General features: G+C 32.7%; 1 pseudogene; it reads right to left on the bottom strand.

Moving 5' to 3' along the window:
- Nucleotides 1-2,933: 2,933 nt before the first annotated feature.
- Nucleotides 2,934-5,128, bottom strand: LOC149563375 (aluminum-activated malate transporter 14-like; annotated as a pseudogene).
- Between the last annotated feature and the right edge of the window lie 10,234 nt (nt 5,129-15,362).

Here is a 15,362-nt window from a genome sequence, read left to right on the forward strand (position 1 = left end):
GAGGAAGTTTATAAACATGTGTGAGGGAAGTGTAGTGGAATTAAACTCTAATAAGTAAGCCCAAATTTAAGGAAAATACCAAAAATAAAAACTAAGAAAACACATTACACAAAATTTAACTTATGCACAATGTCATTATAGAGAAAAAAAATAAGACACATTACATAATTGTATACATGAGGTGGATAGTGTTCTCAATTATTTTAATTTTATTAAATATAGTAAACCTAAAAATAATTCTAACTATAATCCTAATGGTAAAATCTAAGTGTTGATCATAATTATAAACACTAACCTTGACACTAAAATTTACTATTATGTGTCCCTAATTAGAACCATAATGCATAATATGATCTAAATACAAAAACCTAAATTTTAACTCCGATCTCGAACACCCAAACATTAATTGTAGTGAGAATATTAAATAAATTAGGGTCATGATTTTTTATTATGCTTACAATCAAAGGTGAAATTTATGTAAGCATAAGGATTAATATTTTTCATTAAAGTTTATGGTGAGAATTTGTATTATAGTTCAATTGTAGTTAGGTTTATGATTAATATTTTTTTTTTAAAATTATATATTTAACCTTAACCTAAGTCTAAGTCTCTCCAACCCCAAATCCCATTTTCTAAACCCTAATCCTAATCCCACCCTAAATTATGATCCTAAATCATAAGTCCTGATCACTATTATCAAACACTAATCATAGCCCTTATTATTGAATCATAATCCTAAATGTTGAACTTTAACCCAAATTCTATCATAATTCAAACTCTACTCACAACTATAATACTAACCATGATGTAATATCATATCCTATTTCCATAAATTACTAAATAAATCTTAAATTATAAGCCTTAATTGTAATCCTAGTTCTAAATGCTACACCCTAAATAATAAACTCCAATCCTAATCCCAATTACCACATCATAATCCGGAAAACTAAACCCTAAATCTAAATCCAAACTATAATCCTAAATGATAAACCTTAAACCATTATCCAATGCTTATGTTAAACCGTAATCCTAATTGCTAATCATCAAGTCTAAATATACAACCCTAATTCTAAATCCTAGCTCTAACTATTAAACCTAACCTTAATATAAATCCCAATCTTAACTATGATGCATACCCATACCATAACGCTCAACGTAATAATAACCATAAATGTTGAACCCTCATAGAAAATGTAAAAGACTAACCTTGAATCCTAAATCTTAAGATAAACCCTAAGCCTAAATGGTTAACCCAGCCTAAATGGTTAACCCTAATACCTTGTTATGAATGTTAAACCATGATCCTAATCCTAAATGTCAAACCCTAATGCTCACCCTAACCCTTAAATCCTTACTTTAACCCTTGTCCCCATAAAAAGCTAACCCTAACAAAAGTCCTAATAATGTAATTCTAGGTATTAAAATTAAATTTTAATTTATAAAGCCTTCAATAGATTTAAATTAATTAATTAATATAAGATTTAGTATTATAAAAATGAGGTTTGAAGACTTAGAAAATAATTTTGAGAAAAATGTTATTTTACATGAAACGTTAATCAATTACAAATGTATTAAAATAAAAATAATATTTTAGTCAAAGAGACTATTATAATTAAAAACAATAATTATGTCTTTCATTTTGTTATGAATTTCCTTGTGGAGGAACCTATTCAATTTCTTATAAGTTTCAAAAAAAAATATGACATTTTTCAACATTTCAAATATTCTTCTTTTTTTTTCTTTTGAACACATGAAATCGTTGCCATACACATTAATAATGACTTACTTCAACATTTTCAAATGTGTGGATGTAAATATTTGTGTGCGCGCTTTATATAGCTATAAAATATGAATCCCTAGGTCATTAGAAATCTTTCTATTCAAATCATTCATAATATTTAAAACAATTGGTTTCAAAACTTGAATATTTACTATTTATTTAAGGTTTTCCATTGTCTTGTTTGTAGGTGGTAGTAGTTGCATTGCAATACTTTTGTTTGTGCTAAAAAAGTGTGCCCAAGCACTCTACACACCAACTTTCACGTAAAAGGAAAGGTTTGAGATTCCTTTACTCTATTTTAAAGCAAAAATAATAACTAATAATAAATATAAAAATAATTAAATTTACTTTTAAATATAGTTAGATATAACCATAAATGAAATCTAGAAGTACATATCATGAAAAAAATGATGATATAAAGCAGATATTTGAAGGAAGAATGATATTGATATATTTAGAGAAAAGCGTATGAAAGAAGAGAACGATGTTTTATAATTTGAAATATTTTCAATAAACATTGTTCATTACTACAAATATTTTTGGTCATGAATAAACATATATTTGATATTTGGAACATAAGAGGTAGTGGTCTCGAAGAGGTAATATCAAGAGTTATAGATATGTAGATATAGATAGTGAAAACAAATAAAGAATAATCATGATATAAAAGTATGTGATGAGATTATAATTATAATAATAAATAAGAATAGAAGGTATTATAGATTGATATTAGTAAATTAGAAAGAAGTGAAAATTAAAAATGTTATTTGACATCTGCTCAAACAAGATTGGAAGTAGGTGTAACAACTAGTCTTTAAAAAGTTTTCAAAAATTTACCAATGTCATAATAGTGTATATGGTTTGTAAATTTGTTATTTGGTATAATCATAATATTATTCGATTAGACATGCATAGTGAAGTTAAGATATGTGCTCCTCTCAGAAAGATTGGCATTAGGAGTATCTCATGGTGTCAGCAAGATGATATGACAATTGTGAGAGAGACAAAAATGAGACTAGTGTAAATCATTAATACATAAAATTTAATAATGCAACCATAGCATTTGACTTTGTTTTTGGCAAGCTTAATTTTTCCCTTAGAGTATGATGTTAAAAATTGACTCCTGTATTAGAGTGTGAATTGAAGGGAAAAATCAGTCGACATTGTTGATATGTACACATCTTTTCAGCGTTCTTGCAAGACTGGGTCTCTGGATATAACTACGGGGAGAAGCAGCACTAGTTATGATTAAAGCTTCCTGATCCGACGTCGAAGGATTGTGAGGCTTGAATTTCGCCATTGCCGCAAGCTCTTCCACGGCGTGTACCACGTGCTCAAGCCTCGCTATGATCTCCGCCACCAACCACGCAAACGTAGCCAATGGAAGTGCTTCTCCAAATTCAACGCCGCGTCTCAGCATTAACCTCTTCTCGTCACTACTTTCTCCATGCCATGATCTTCTTCTCGTCGCCCACCTTACCTCCTCTTCTCTATTTTCATTCTCAAGTACGATTTTCTGACTCGACGTTCTTGTTGTTGAATGCAGTAAGAACTTTGGTTGAGAATTCAAGGAAACTTGAAGATCCTCCAGTGCATGTCGAACTTCTTCCAATATTGGCTCGAAGTCGTATATTCTCATTTGTTCAATGCAGCTTGACAGATCTGCCAGTAACTTGGCTGCTTTGTGGGCGACGTTGGTGCATGGCTTCTTCAATGGTGAACGAAGGGAATGAGGGGCCTGAAACGTGTGCAAAACAAAAATTCATCAGCTATAGTGCATGCATTGAAGATAATTTGTAAATTTAAGGTAATGATACCAAATGAGGAAATGCATACGAATATACCTCGATTTCAGATCGAAGGCATCCGTGCAAGGCCACAATAGGATAAGCCAGATAACGAGGCTTCACTCCAATTTTCACATACTGCTGCCATGGATGCCGGCATCGAAATAGACCATGCCTTGGCTCCCACCTAGCAAATGCCTCCTGCAATTAACATGTACAATCACTGCTTTCAGACGATCCATTTAACATTCTTTAATGTCAAAAGTTGTCATGGCTACCACTTAATTAGTTTCTTCTAATAACTATATATTTTTTCGATTTACCAAAGAATCGTCGGTAGCCTTTGAGTCCAGCACAGACTTGTATCCTCTGTGTATGATATCTTCTGACTCATCTTCCACCTTCTCATCAGTACGACATCCGCTGAAATATTCATCCACGCATCCTGGCATCAAATATATCATGCACATTACATTAGTCGGATATTTTAACAATTTAATCTACCGAGCTGATAACAAGCCACACCAATCAAAGCGTACTAGTAGTTCATCTGTAACAGCCCATTGCGAAAAAAAAACATTTTACGCTGAAGAAAACGTTACGTTTTCATCACAATCAAAACAAGGATTTTTAACCTCAATTGTTTTCGTTCCATTTTCTTACCCTGCAGAGATTTCCCTAAGCCTTGTAACTTCCTGAAAATGGAATTGTGAAGATCCTCGCCAGCCCAGGCGGGGAAGATGAGTAGACTTACAACCAAACACACTCCACATCCGATGAGTATGGTGGCGAAGCGTTCGTATGCCATGCGTGATATATTCTCCACTCGATATCCAGAGACCGTTATCATGCTGAATGTGAGCAGGAATATAAGCACTGCATAGTCAAATTTATTCTTGAGGGAAGGAAAGAAACGGGCATACATGGTAGCCGCTCCTGCAAAATGAGTGTAGTGGAGTACTAGTTGAGATTTGGTGAATGCAACAAGGTGATTCCAGGAGAGCACAAAAGCTCACCCACGATGAAGAGAGCAAAAACGCCTTTCCTCGCACTACCTTCTCTGACACGTGACAAACGAGGAAGGAAAGAAATGCAGCCACCATGGTTCCAATTCCTCTGTTGAGGCCTTTCTTCATGGTAGCCCCTGCTCAAGCGCAACAAGATCCATTCTAAATGTTAGTCGATTAGGGTGAAAAAGATGGTTGCGTTAGAAACAATTAAATTAAACTAACTCATATCTGCAGAGAATTCGAGAACGACAACGACAGTCATGACTGCCCAAATTGCATGGTTACCAAATCCCACCCTGCGGAATAATCGATCCCACAGAAATAATAGCGAAACCGATGACAATGCCAACCCAAATTTTTTTAGCATGCGTAATCCTTCTGGGATCCTCTCTTCCAACATCCATTATGTTTCTACACAACCCCATCAAAACATTGCTTATATTTAACCAAATTTTTCTTAGAAATCCCCCGTTTCGAGACTCATTGTAGCTAATTTCTTCATTAGACGTATTGATGTTAGTTCTGCATTCGCCGCTGCCAAGAGACGCCATGGTAAACAAAATCGATTCAATCAAATTTTAGATACAAGAGCTTAAATTTCAAGTAGAGGAGATCCAGCCAACCTGATTTATAATGTAATTTAATCTTGGTCCGAAGAGTTACACAAGCGCTCAGAAACTCCAAAGAAGAACACCCTGGCTAAAATCTTGGAGCACCTTATAAATGAGCTCAATTGTAGTAAGGAAGCAGATCTTATAAATTCTAAACGGTTCATTTCTTCTTGCGGTTGCCTTACAAGATGGAAGAGAAAAATTTCGGCTTCTCGAATGAATCGGCCTTTGCATTTCTTGTTTTACTAATGGCAGAGATAATACTTGTCACGGAGAGGGAGAGGGAGATGATTGAGTTACTTTATTTTCATTGTCACGGAGATAATACTTGTGAATTCTGGGTGGGTGATCTTGCATCTCCGGTTTTTTTTTTGGTGAATTGTATTCTTAGATTATTAATTATTAATAGAAAAGGTTATTATAAAAAAAAAAATTTAAAAATTATTTTTATATGCAAATATATAGTCTTATAAAATTTAAACGTCTTTCGTTGAAAGTTATTATAGGGAAATTTTATATTATCATTTTTTCTAAATAAGAATATATATTAATTTTAAATTTTAAATTCCATTCTATGGATTGTTCTTTTCGAAATTTGGATGAAATTGAATGATTTCTTTTTCTTTTTTCTTACTTTGTGTATGATGGATAATAGACTTTATTCTACCATGTAAGCCAAGAATGGCTTATAAAGTGGGATCAAGTAAGGGACTTTAGATTTAATAATTATCAAGTGATAGATTCTTGATTACAAGAATCTTTAAAGAGTAATATCTATTACTTTTAGATTTTATTGGATAATTTTTTTTCTAGGTGTTCAATATCAAATTTCATGATCTGTCATTTGTCTTGTCATAATTCCCATTTCTAATATTGGATGAGATAGTTTGTGCAAAAATCTTACAAAATTAAATCTATAAATAATATACGCAACCAATAGCTAGATCATAGATTTTGATTGTTTTTGTACTACTTCGAGATATAGTATTTGAATTTTTTTATTAATATTTTATAAAAATATAAATACATAATTAAAATAAATTTTCAGTTTAAATCTTAAAAAAATTACTTTAGTCTAAATTAATCTAAATAATAGTTGAATATATTCTTAACAATCCAAGATAATATAGTCCAACTTCATGCGATTAATTTGAAGGCATTATATGATTTATTATGCCTAAGAAGGCAATCATCCCCTTACCATCAAATATTATTATGTGGCTAAAGGAGTTTCATATTTGATGTCACATTTATTATGTATAACACTAGCAGTCCAAAATGGATGACTAGCCCAATAAGAACAACCATAGTGAAGGAAACACTATCACCTGACGGATGGCACACTGACCCAAATCATAAACAACAAATTAGCTGCCCATTATCATAAAAAATAAGTACCTACAAGAATTTGTCAATCTACTAACAAAAACATTATAGTCTATAGTGTCATACAAGTTACCAACAAGAAAACTAATCAGGCTACCAACATTAAAGTTCATATAAAAAGTTTCCATATTGGCCACACAAGATCAAAGTTTAACCATCATAACAATATTAAAAAATTAACACAAAATGAGGCCAGGTAGTTGTTCTTTCTTCTCATCAGGGGGTTGGTTTCCCTTGTCGCACATTCAACATGTCATTTAATTGGAACCTATAGAGTCTTTAGGTGCTTTCCTCATCTTCCTCCACCTTACCTCCCATCTTCCCTGATTGAAGAAGCTAAAGAATGGTTACTACAAAATGCATAAACTTTACACAAAAAATCCACCAAAGTGGTGAACCTCATATTCAAATAAATTAGCAGGTTCTTTTGCTTTTTCATCTTGGTCCACAATGTCTTCAATTTAGCTTCAACCTATTTGAAAGTACTTTGATCCAAATTGGTGGGTGGGTCGGGGTCTTGAACAAGGGGTTGCACGGGACAAGTAAAAGGCATAAAGGGTTTGATAGGGGGTTTCTTAGGGGGAGGGCAAATAAGGGGGTCCTCCTTAGGCCTCTTGAGAGGGGAAGTAGATGTCATGGATGAGTTATCATTTGTGCCTAGTTTATCATCCTTTCTCATGAGATTTTCCATGCCCATACCAAGTGTAGCCAAAACATGGGTGTTTATATCTGAGAAGGCTTTTGCAGTATCTTGGAGTATACCCTGTTGTTCCTCAATATAGAAGTTCCTCCTTGATTTTTGCTCCTACTTAGCATCATGGGTTCCTTTTTTTCCAATCCCCTTAGACACAAAATCCCAGTCTATCTCTTCCAGGCTATCTTTTATTTCCTCTTGCTTTTCTTCCACATGTCCACATTTCTCTGATGTAATACTAGAACTTTAAATTATGTTATTTTAGACATTTCAGGGTGTGGATGTAGGTGAGGTTAGGATGGAATTAATTAACTAGGGGTGGGAGACATTCCCATAGAGATGTCTCAAACCTTAATAAGAGGAAAAGAGTGAAAAATAATGAGAGCCTGAAAGAACTAGATTCTAACTCTAAGTCTAAAGTAAGTGAGGAGAAAGAGAAACATGCAAGGAAAAAACAAAAAAGCTAGAAGGTTCTAGTACATCGATAATGAGGAGGAGGAAAATGTTACTAAATCCCCCCCTAAAGATGCAAGAAGTTTCTCAGGATAAAGATATATCTCATGTTTTGGCTAGTTTCAGTTTGGACAAGCTAGATCTCACAGCTTTTTATATGGGTGGCTAGGTTGGACAACCTGTGAGATCCAGATTGTCCAAACTGAAACTAGTTGAAACATGAGATATACCTTTATAATGACTAAACTTCCTCCATCATCAGGGGGGACTTAGTAGCATTTTCCTCCTCATCATCATTGATGCACTGGAACCTCCTAGTTTTCTATTTTTTCCTTCCATGTTTCCCTTTCTCCTCCCTTTCTCTAGACTTGGAGTTAGTGGGTGAAAGTACAAAGTTGTGTCACCTTTCAGGCTTACTTATCAGAATGACTAAATTTGAGTTATTTTAATAGTGTTTCTAAAAATCTATAACTTTTCTAACATTCTTTGAATTACAATCAAGATATTATTCAATTTCTAATTATAAAATTAAATCTAACAAATTGAATTAATGATTGACATTCAATTATATCTGTATAAATTTTTGACACTTTTTCAATTAAGATTAGATGTAAACCCTAATATTAATAATAATAATAATATTTTTGAAAAAAAATAGGTCTATTTTATTTATTAGAGTTTGATCCTTAGTAAGGAGAATACCACACAAAAACTTAACTTTCATACAATACCACTATTAAATTGAACACCACCAAAACTTAACCATCATATATTATTATTATATACTACTATTGAATATGATAGATCTTAACAAGGGGTGTAAGCGCCAAAGTTCTTGCCTCTAGTGTGGTGGGTTTTGGGGTAAGTGTTGAGTCAAATTGTACATTAAAAATTTTGAACATTTAGTAATGGTGACATATTCATAAATTGTAAAGTTTCTTAAAGTAATGTATGTGTTCGAGTGTTCATCTAAAGAGTCATAGACAAAGAATATAGAACTATGTTGCATCTGTAGCTTGAAAATAAATATTGAACATAAAAAAATGACGTGCACAAGAAATTTAGGAAATATTTCATATTGTTTCTCCTTTGAATGGTTTTCTAGTTCCTGCAAATGTTCTATTAAAATAGGTGTTAAGTAATTTTAAATTAATAACAGATTATATTCTAAAAATGAATGAGTGGCTCAAATTAGAAACTCGTTTGTTATGTACTTTATATAATGCATAAAATTGATATTATCTATATTATTGTTAATGTATCTTGAAAATGAGTGTACACCTTAGGCATTGTCAATGTTTATTGTGCTTTTGAATGAAGCAATGACAATTATGTATGTTGCTATTAAAAAAGTAGTTAGTCTCATGAATGTACTATTGCCCAAGTCATATTTTGAAGATGTATGGGTAATTCTAATGATCCTATTTTATCAATGACATGATCTAGCTTTAAACTTGAAACTATATTTTCCTTGAAGTCTTTAAAGGATTTTCTAAAAGTTCATGTTGTGCATGTCCTACAAAAATTTTCGTTCTTGATATAGTGTTTCTTGCAAGAATTACTGAAAAGTTCATATTTCCCTATCAACAAAATCATTGGGCACATATCCTACAATTTCTACAAGATTAAATCTAACATAATATGATCTCATCCATTTACAAGATATATTAGATTAATTTACTTTTTAAATACTATTGGTTAACAATTTTCTCTCCTATTAGATTTTAAAATCCTAACTCTTTGATACCCAATGCTTGGAGAGACAAAAACATGTTTACCAACAAATGGGTTAGTATATGTATTCTATCATTACCCTCTGAATGATTAGGTGTAATTCCCTATGATTTGAAATGACATGCAATGATTATTTTTTTATGAGATCAGAGGTTTTGACATTATAAGCTCTTAACTTGAGAGTGGTAAAAGATAACCAAATTGTTTGTAGGTACAAACAATTTAAGCAAAATAGATTTGAATAACCTATCACTCTCAATGGAATGACTGTAGTAGATTATCTTAATATTTCTAACTCTTACTTCTATTCTAAATGTAGATTAACCATCAAAATGTAGAAGAGGAATGAAGAGATATGCATATGAGGGAAAATGGAATTGCTCTCACTACCAGCCTTGAATGAAATGGAATCCAACCAATAACTAATAGAATCACCTTCACTATAGTTACCAAAATGAAATAGAATCCATATGTTAACCACAAAGCCACATATGATTTTCTTTCAACTCTTAATGCAGAACTAATCTATGCATGGGCAATAAAACATGACAAGAAAATAGGATAAATGAAATTATAGACCAATTCACCATCAAGTTTGGCAACCTTTATATCCTCAAATGAGGTTACGTTTATAGTTTTTCGATATCCTTCAGTTTAGCAGAGCAACAGTCACAAAATAGAAAAGGAAATAAAATGTGAAATTATCTAGTCATATGAATATGTGGCATCTTCTCCATCAATGATTCTAAATCCATGGTGTTTATTAAAATAGGAAATGACTATTCGATTTCATGCAATCTCAGAAAAACTTGTAGAAAATTGTTAATTCTTCATAGTCTACTATTTTGCACCAAACCTGTGTATTTCATATTCCAATGGTCATTGAATTTTTTAACACTAACCATCGATCTTAAATTAACGATCATGATTAAAACATTATAAATTTTCTTTAAAACTTCCTCCACGAGTCCCTCCATGTACACGTATCTTTCAATCATTATGTCACTATGATTATTTTCCTTGTAACTTTTTATAGTGACATAACAATGAGCGTTGATCTCTCTTTTGATCTGATGGCAAAAATAAAAGATATTAATTCTCTATTTTCTTTATGATGTGGGTCCACTTTCCAACTAGGTATACCATGGTGAATAGTTGGAACTATTTTATTACTTGGAGGATCTAACATTGACCTAGTTTTGCTTCGTGAAATGTAATGGCCCATAGGACACATGTCTTTCTATCACTTTTTTGCAATGATTAAAGCATGTTCATCTTTTCATAATGATATAGTGATGAGTGTAGATGTTCTTTTGATCTGACAATGAATAAGATGCATCATTGAATACTCATATTTCCATCATTAAAACTTCATCCATTGATCTGGTCTTTATCGATCATCTGGATTTGATCTTCTAATCCATTTGACTTGTCAACTGGCCAATAGTGTGCATTCTTTCATTCATTTGAATTTTCTCCACCATGTAGCTTATTATGATTGCATATGAACCGTTCATGTTTTAAATCGACGATGCCTATTTTCTTATCTTCATATTTTGACTCTAGAAGAGTTCTGAATCTTTTCTTCTGCATGAACTACTTCTTCTGCTCACTAATCTTTCTTATCTGCAATGTCTTTTATGGAAACCATAACATAATGTTGAATCTTTGTATTTATCATGGTTAGGAACAAATCAATAGAAGGTATAGACCTTCTTCTCATCGAGATGACACATAAAACCTCTCTAACCGTAATCACCTAGCTTTGAATTGATGCATTGTTCATATGATTCTCTGCATTCGGTTAGCTCATTTGAAGCAATGATGAGAAGATAGATAATCCTATTAGAAATATAGACCTAGACTTGAAACATTGATACCTGACTTGACTCCAAAACCCTGAAGTAAAAAGATATTAACTGAAACTTGGGCAACAGCTGACTCTGGCTGGGTATTTAAGCATGATAATGGTTGAAGGAAATCCAGCAATCTTTGGTTTTGCACAAAAGGTGACAACTTAAAAACAAAACAAACCAAAAAAAAAACTAAACTAGGAAAAAAACAACAAACTACCTAAGAAAGCAAGCAACTAAGCTAAAGCAAACTGCATGATACCTAGTCTACTTTCAATTTTGCATTTGATACAACTTCAAATCCTTCTCATTATAGGAACATGGTAGGGTTTCTCTAGTGGGATATTCCAATTTGAAAGAATTATTTTGATTCACTTAAATGATCTAAAGTGGCCCTTTCCACAAAGACTAAAAATTAGAGTGCATACCTCTTGGCTCATGTCTCTTATCCCATAGCAACACCAAATCACCTTCCATAAATTTTCTAGGCCTTATTCTTCTATCAAACAGCCTTTTGATTCTTCCCTAGTGTTCAGTGATTTTGTCGACCATCTCTTCTCTTTCCACTTGAAATTTGGTAAGTTACAAGATCCTCTTCTCTAATCCATCTTTTAAATCATCCTCTTTAATCATAGTCTTTAGTTTACATATAGAAAGCTCTAAGGTTAGTGGCAAATTAGCTTTCACTCCATAGACTAATTGAAAAGGTGAAATACCAATAGCCCTTTTAGGTAACAATAGCCCTTTTAGGTGTGGTCCTATCAACCCATAAAGCATCATGAATCTTCTTATGCCCATTTTTTTGATTATTTGAGACCAATTTATTTAAAATATTAATCAGATTCTTATTACCAGACTCACCATGCCCATTTCCTTAAGGGAAATAGTCAGAGGAATGTCCAACTTGAATACCATTATAATAGCAAAATCCAATAATTTATAAAGAGGAAAAGTAAGATGTATTATCCATTATCAATTTTATAGGAACTCCAAACCTAATAAATATATGCTCTTTAAGGATTTCACATACTACTTCTGATGAATTCTTCTTCATTGGCTTTACTTCAACCCATTTACTAAAATAATTTGTGGCTATTAGTATGTAAGACTGTCCTTGACTAGAAGGAGGATTAAGTGGACCTATAAAATATAAACCCCATTCATGGAAAGAAGCTTCAACTACCATTGGCCTAAGAGGTAGAATAGGAAGCTGAGGTTTACCAGCAAACATCTTGCATTTCTCACAAGTAACCACCCACTTATATGCATCTTTATACATGTAAGGCCAATAATAACCTCACCTCAAAATTTTAAATGCAGTAACAGTAGAATAAAAGTGTCCTCCACATGCTTTATTATGAAAAGATGTCAACAATTTTACCTATTGCTCTTTATCCACACATCTCAAAAATGTTCCATCAATTGCTTTTTTGTACAAGACATCATCATGAATCACATACTTCAAGATTTTTGTTTTTAGAACCCTTCTTTTCTTAGTAATCAATCCATCAAGGAATTCACCATATATCATAAAATAAGTATTTTTTGAGAACCAAGGATCCTAAAGGCTTACCTTTAGAACTTCTGGAGTATCTTCTTCTTTGAATTGTTGATCCTCTACCAAGGCTTTACAAAGTGTATTTCTTCCTACAAGTTTGGTTGGCTTAATTTCTATATCATATTCTTGGACTTTTTGTATCCATACTCCTCTATTATTACAACCAACCTCTTGTTCCATCAGAATACTTTTTCTTGTAGGATCTGGCACATATATTATTGAATGAGAATGTAGCACATAAAACCTAACAAATTTAAGGGCTCTCACCATTGCATATACATGTTTTTCCATCTATGGGTATATCAATTCTTGATTCTTCAATGGTATGCTCATCAAACCAATTTGAGATTTTATTCTTTCTTTATTCTCTTTCATCAATATAGTTGACATAGTATGTCCTAAGGAATAATGGTAAATAATGGATTCTTTAGTGTAGTTAGGATGGACAAGAACATGGGCTTTGACAATGGAACTCTTGATATCTTCAAAAGTCTTTTCCCAACATCAGTCCATTTTAAAGTTGTATTTTCTTTTATCATATCAACTATACATTTAATTATTTTAGAGAAGTTAGGCATAAATCTCCTCAAGAAATTTACTTGACCAAAGAAGGACTTTACTCTAGTTTTACTCAATGAAAGACTTAATTGTTGAATGACTTTAACTCTGCCTAGATAAATCATCACTCCTTCTTGGGATACAATATGAGCAAGAGGCTTGCCTTATGTCACGCAAAATACTAATTAAACACCCCCTCCCCCCCCCCCCCACAAAAAGTTATATTGGTGGAATATATTCGAACACTTTGGGTCCTCTAATTCTAGAACAAGTAGATTCTTCAATTTCTGATCCACTTTACCTTGTGTCTTGTTAAGACATTCAACGGTAGCTTCCAAAATATGCTGAAAACTTTTAATCCTCGCATTCATTGTATTTTCTAGATTCTCAATTCTTTCTATCAATGCTAGAATAGCATTGTTCTTTTTAATGGATTCCCTATAATTCTCTTTCTCTACGCAATGTTACATTTACCTAAGATTTCATCCATCTTAGCATTTAGGGCCCTATAATTGATATTCAAGAGTTTAATAGAATTGAATGACTAGTTCTCCATACAAAATGTGTTCAAGGAAATTGCCTTCACTATCTACAAAACACCCAAGGAAGGTTCAACACTAAGATCCTTAAGCTCATCTTCCAAAAGCTTCAAATTAACCTCATCTGTGTCCACCATATTAGTTATAGGAATGTTCTTTCTGTTGGAATTCTTTCTTTGACTTTCAACATCTTTATTGATCCCCTTTTTGGATTGAGGCATTCAGTGAACTGTGCACATCATGATTCACATTATCCACAAATTTGTCAAGATGGAGAGTCTCTTTATCAAAATCCTCATCATTCTCCTCTTGATTAATCAATTTTTCCTCCTTTGCCATGTCATTCTGAGGAAGGCCTTGGTTGTCATGAGAATGGGATGAAATAGGGGAAGGACAATTATTGAGAGGCTTGTATATTTTGTCCATCAAACCACCAAAATACTCACTATCCCCATCATCCACCATCTTCAATATCTTTCCATCCTCCTCGCTTCACCTTCTAACTCTATTTTTGTATCCTTTTAACCGATATTTTTCTTCTTCCTCTTACTCATTTCACTCTTAATATCACCCACCTCTTCCATAATTCCTTTTCCCTTACCTTTATTGCTAGAATGGAATTTCGAGCTTTTATCCTTATTAAACACCAAGGACCTCGCAAGGTTTAATTTCACATTTTTCCACTATGTAATCATAAATTAAAACCATGAAACCTTGGCGCAAAATGGGTTTATGTGGATTCTCTCTATGAGCCTTGATGCTATGAGTGAGAGAGAAGAGCTGACAGAAAGGAAAGAAAACTCATTTCTTAAACATAAATTATTTAAAAGGGTGAAATAGTAGTTGTGGGTGTTGGCCCTTATTCTAGTAAAGTGCAAAATCTAATATTTGTATCATAAAATACTCAAACTTTGTTGATAGGGTGGGATTTCTACTTGTTTCTATGTCCATTAAAGTTTCCTAAGTATAAAACCCTAGGAGAAACTCTTGAAAACCTTTACCACGTTATAATTTTGAGTTACTTTTTGAAATCAATTAATGAAGGGTCGATTGTCATGTTTAAGGCCCCTTTGTTTTCCCAGCAGTCAAAATTTTTTAATGTTTCTAGTCTCACTGTGGTCATAAAAATCCCTAAGTCCTTTTTCACAGGTACAATCATTTTTCATTCAAATATGAGTATAGTATGATGTCGGGTTTCAAGCTGAGGGATTTTTCAGTATTCATTGCTCTTGCTTCTTCCCCATTTTATTTGCACAAAAATGCTTGATTCAAGTTTGGGCAAGAAATATCGTTTGGGTTATGCATCAACTTTCTTAGAAAATTCATAGGATCCATCCCCAATTCAAAAGTAAATTCTATAGACACCTAAATCTATTTACACCACTAAGTAATCTTATTT

This window comes from Cupressus sempervirens, chromosome 4 (genome assembly GCF_028749045.1).
Source record: "Cupressus sempervirens isolate cs-2001-9-10 chromosome 4, ASM2874904v1, whole genome shotgun sequence".
In the NCBI taxonomy this organism is placed as follows: domain Eukaryota; kingdom Viridiplantae; phylum Streptophyta; class Pinopsida; order Cupressales; family Cupressaceae; genus Cupressus; species Cupressus sempervirens.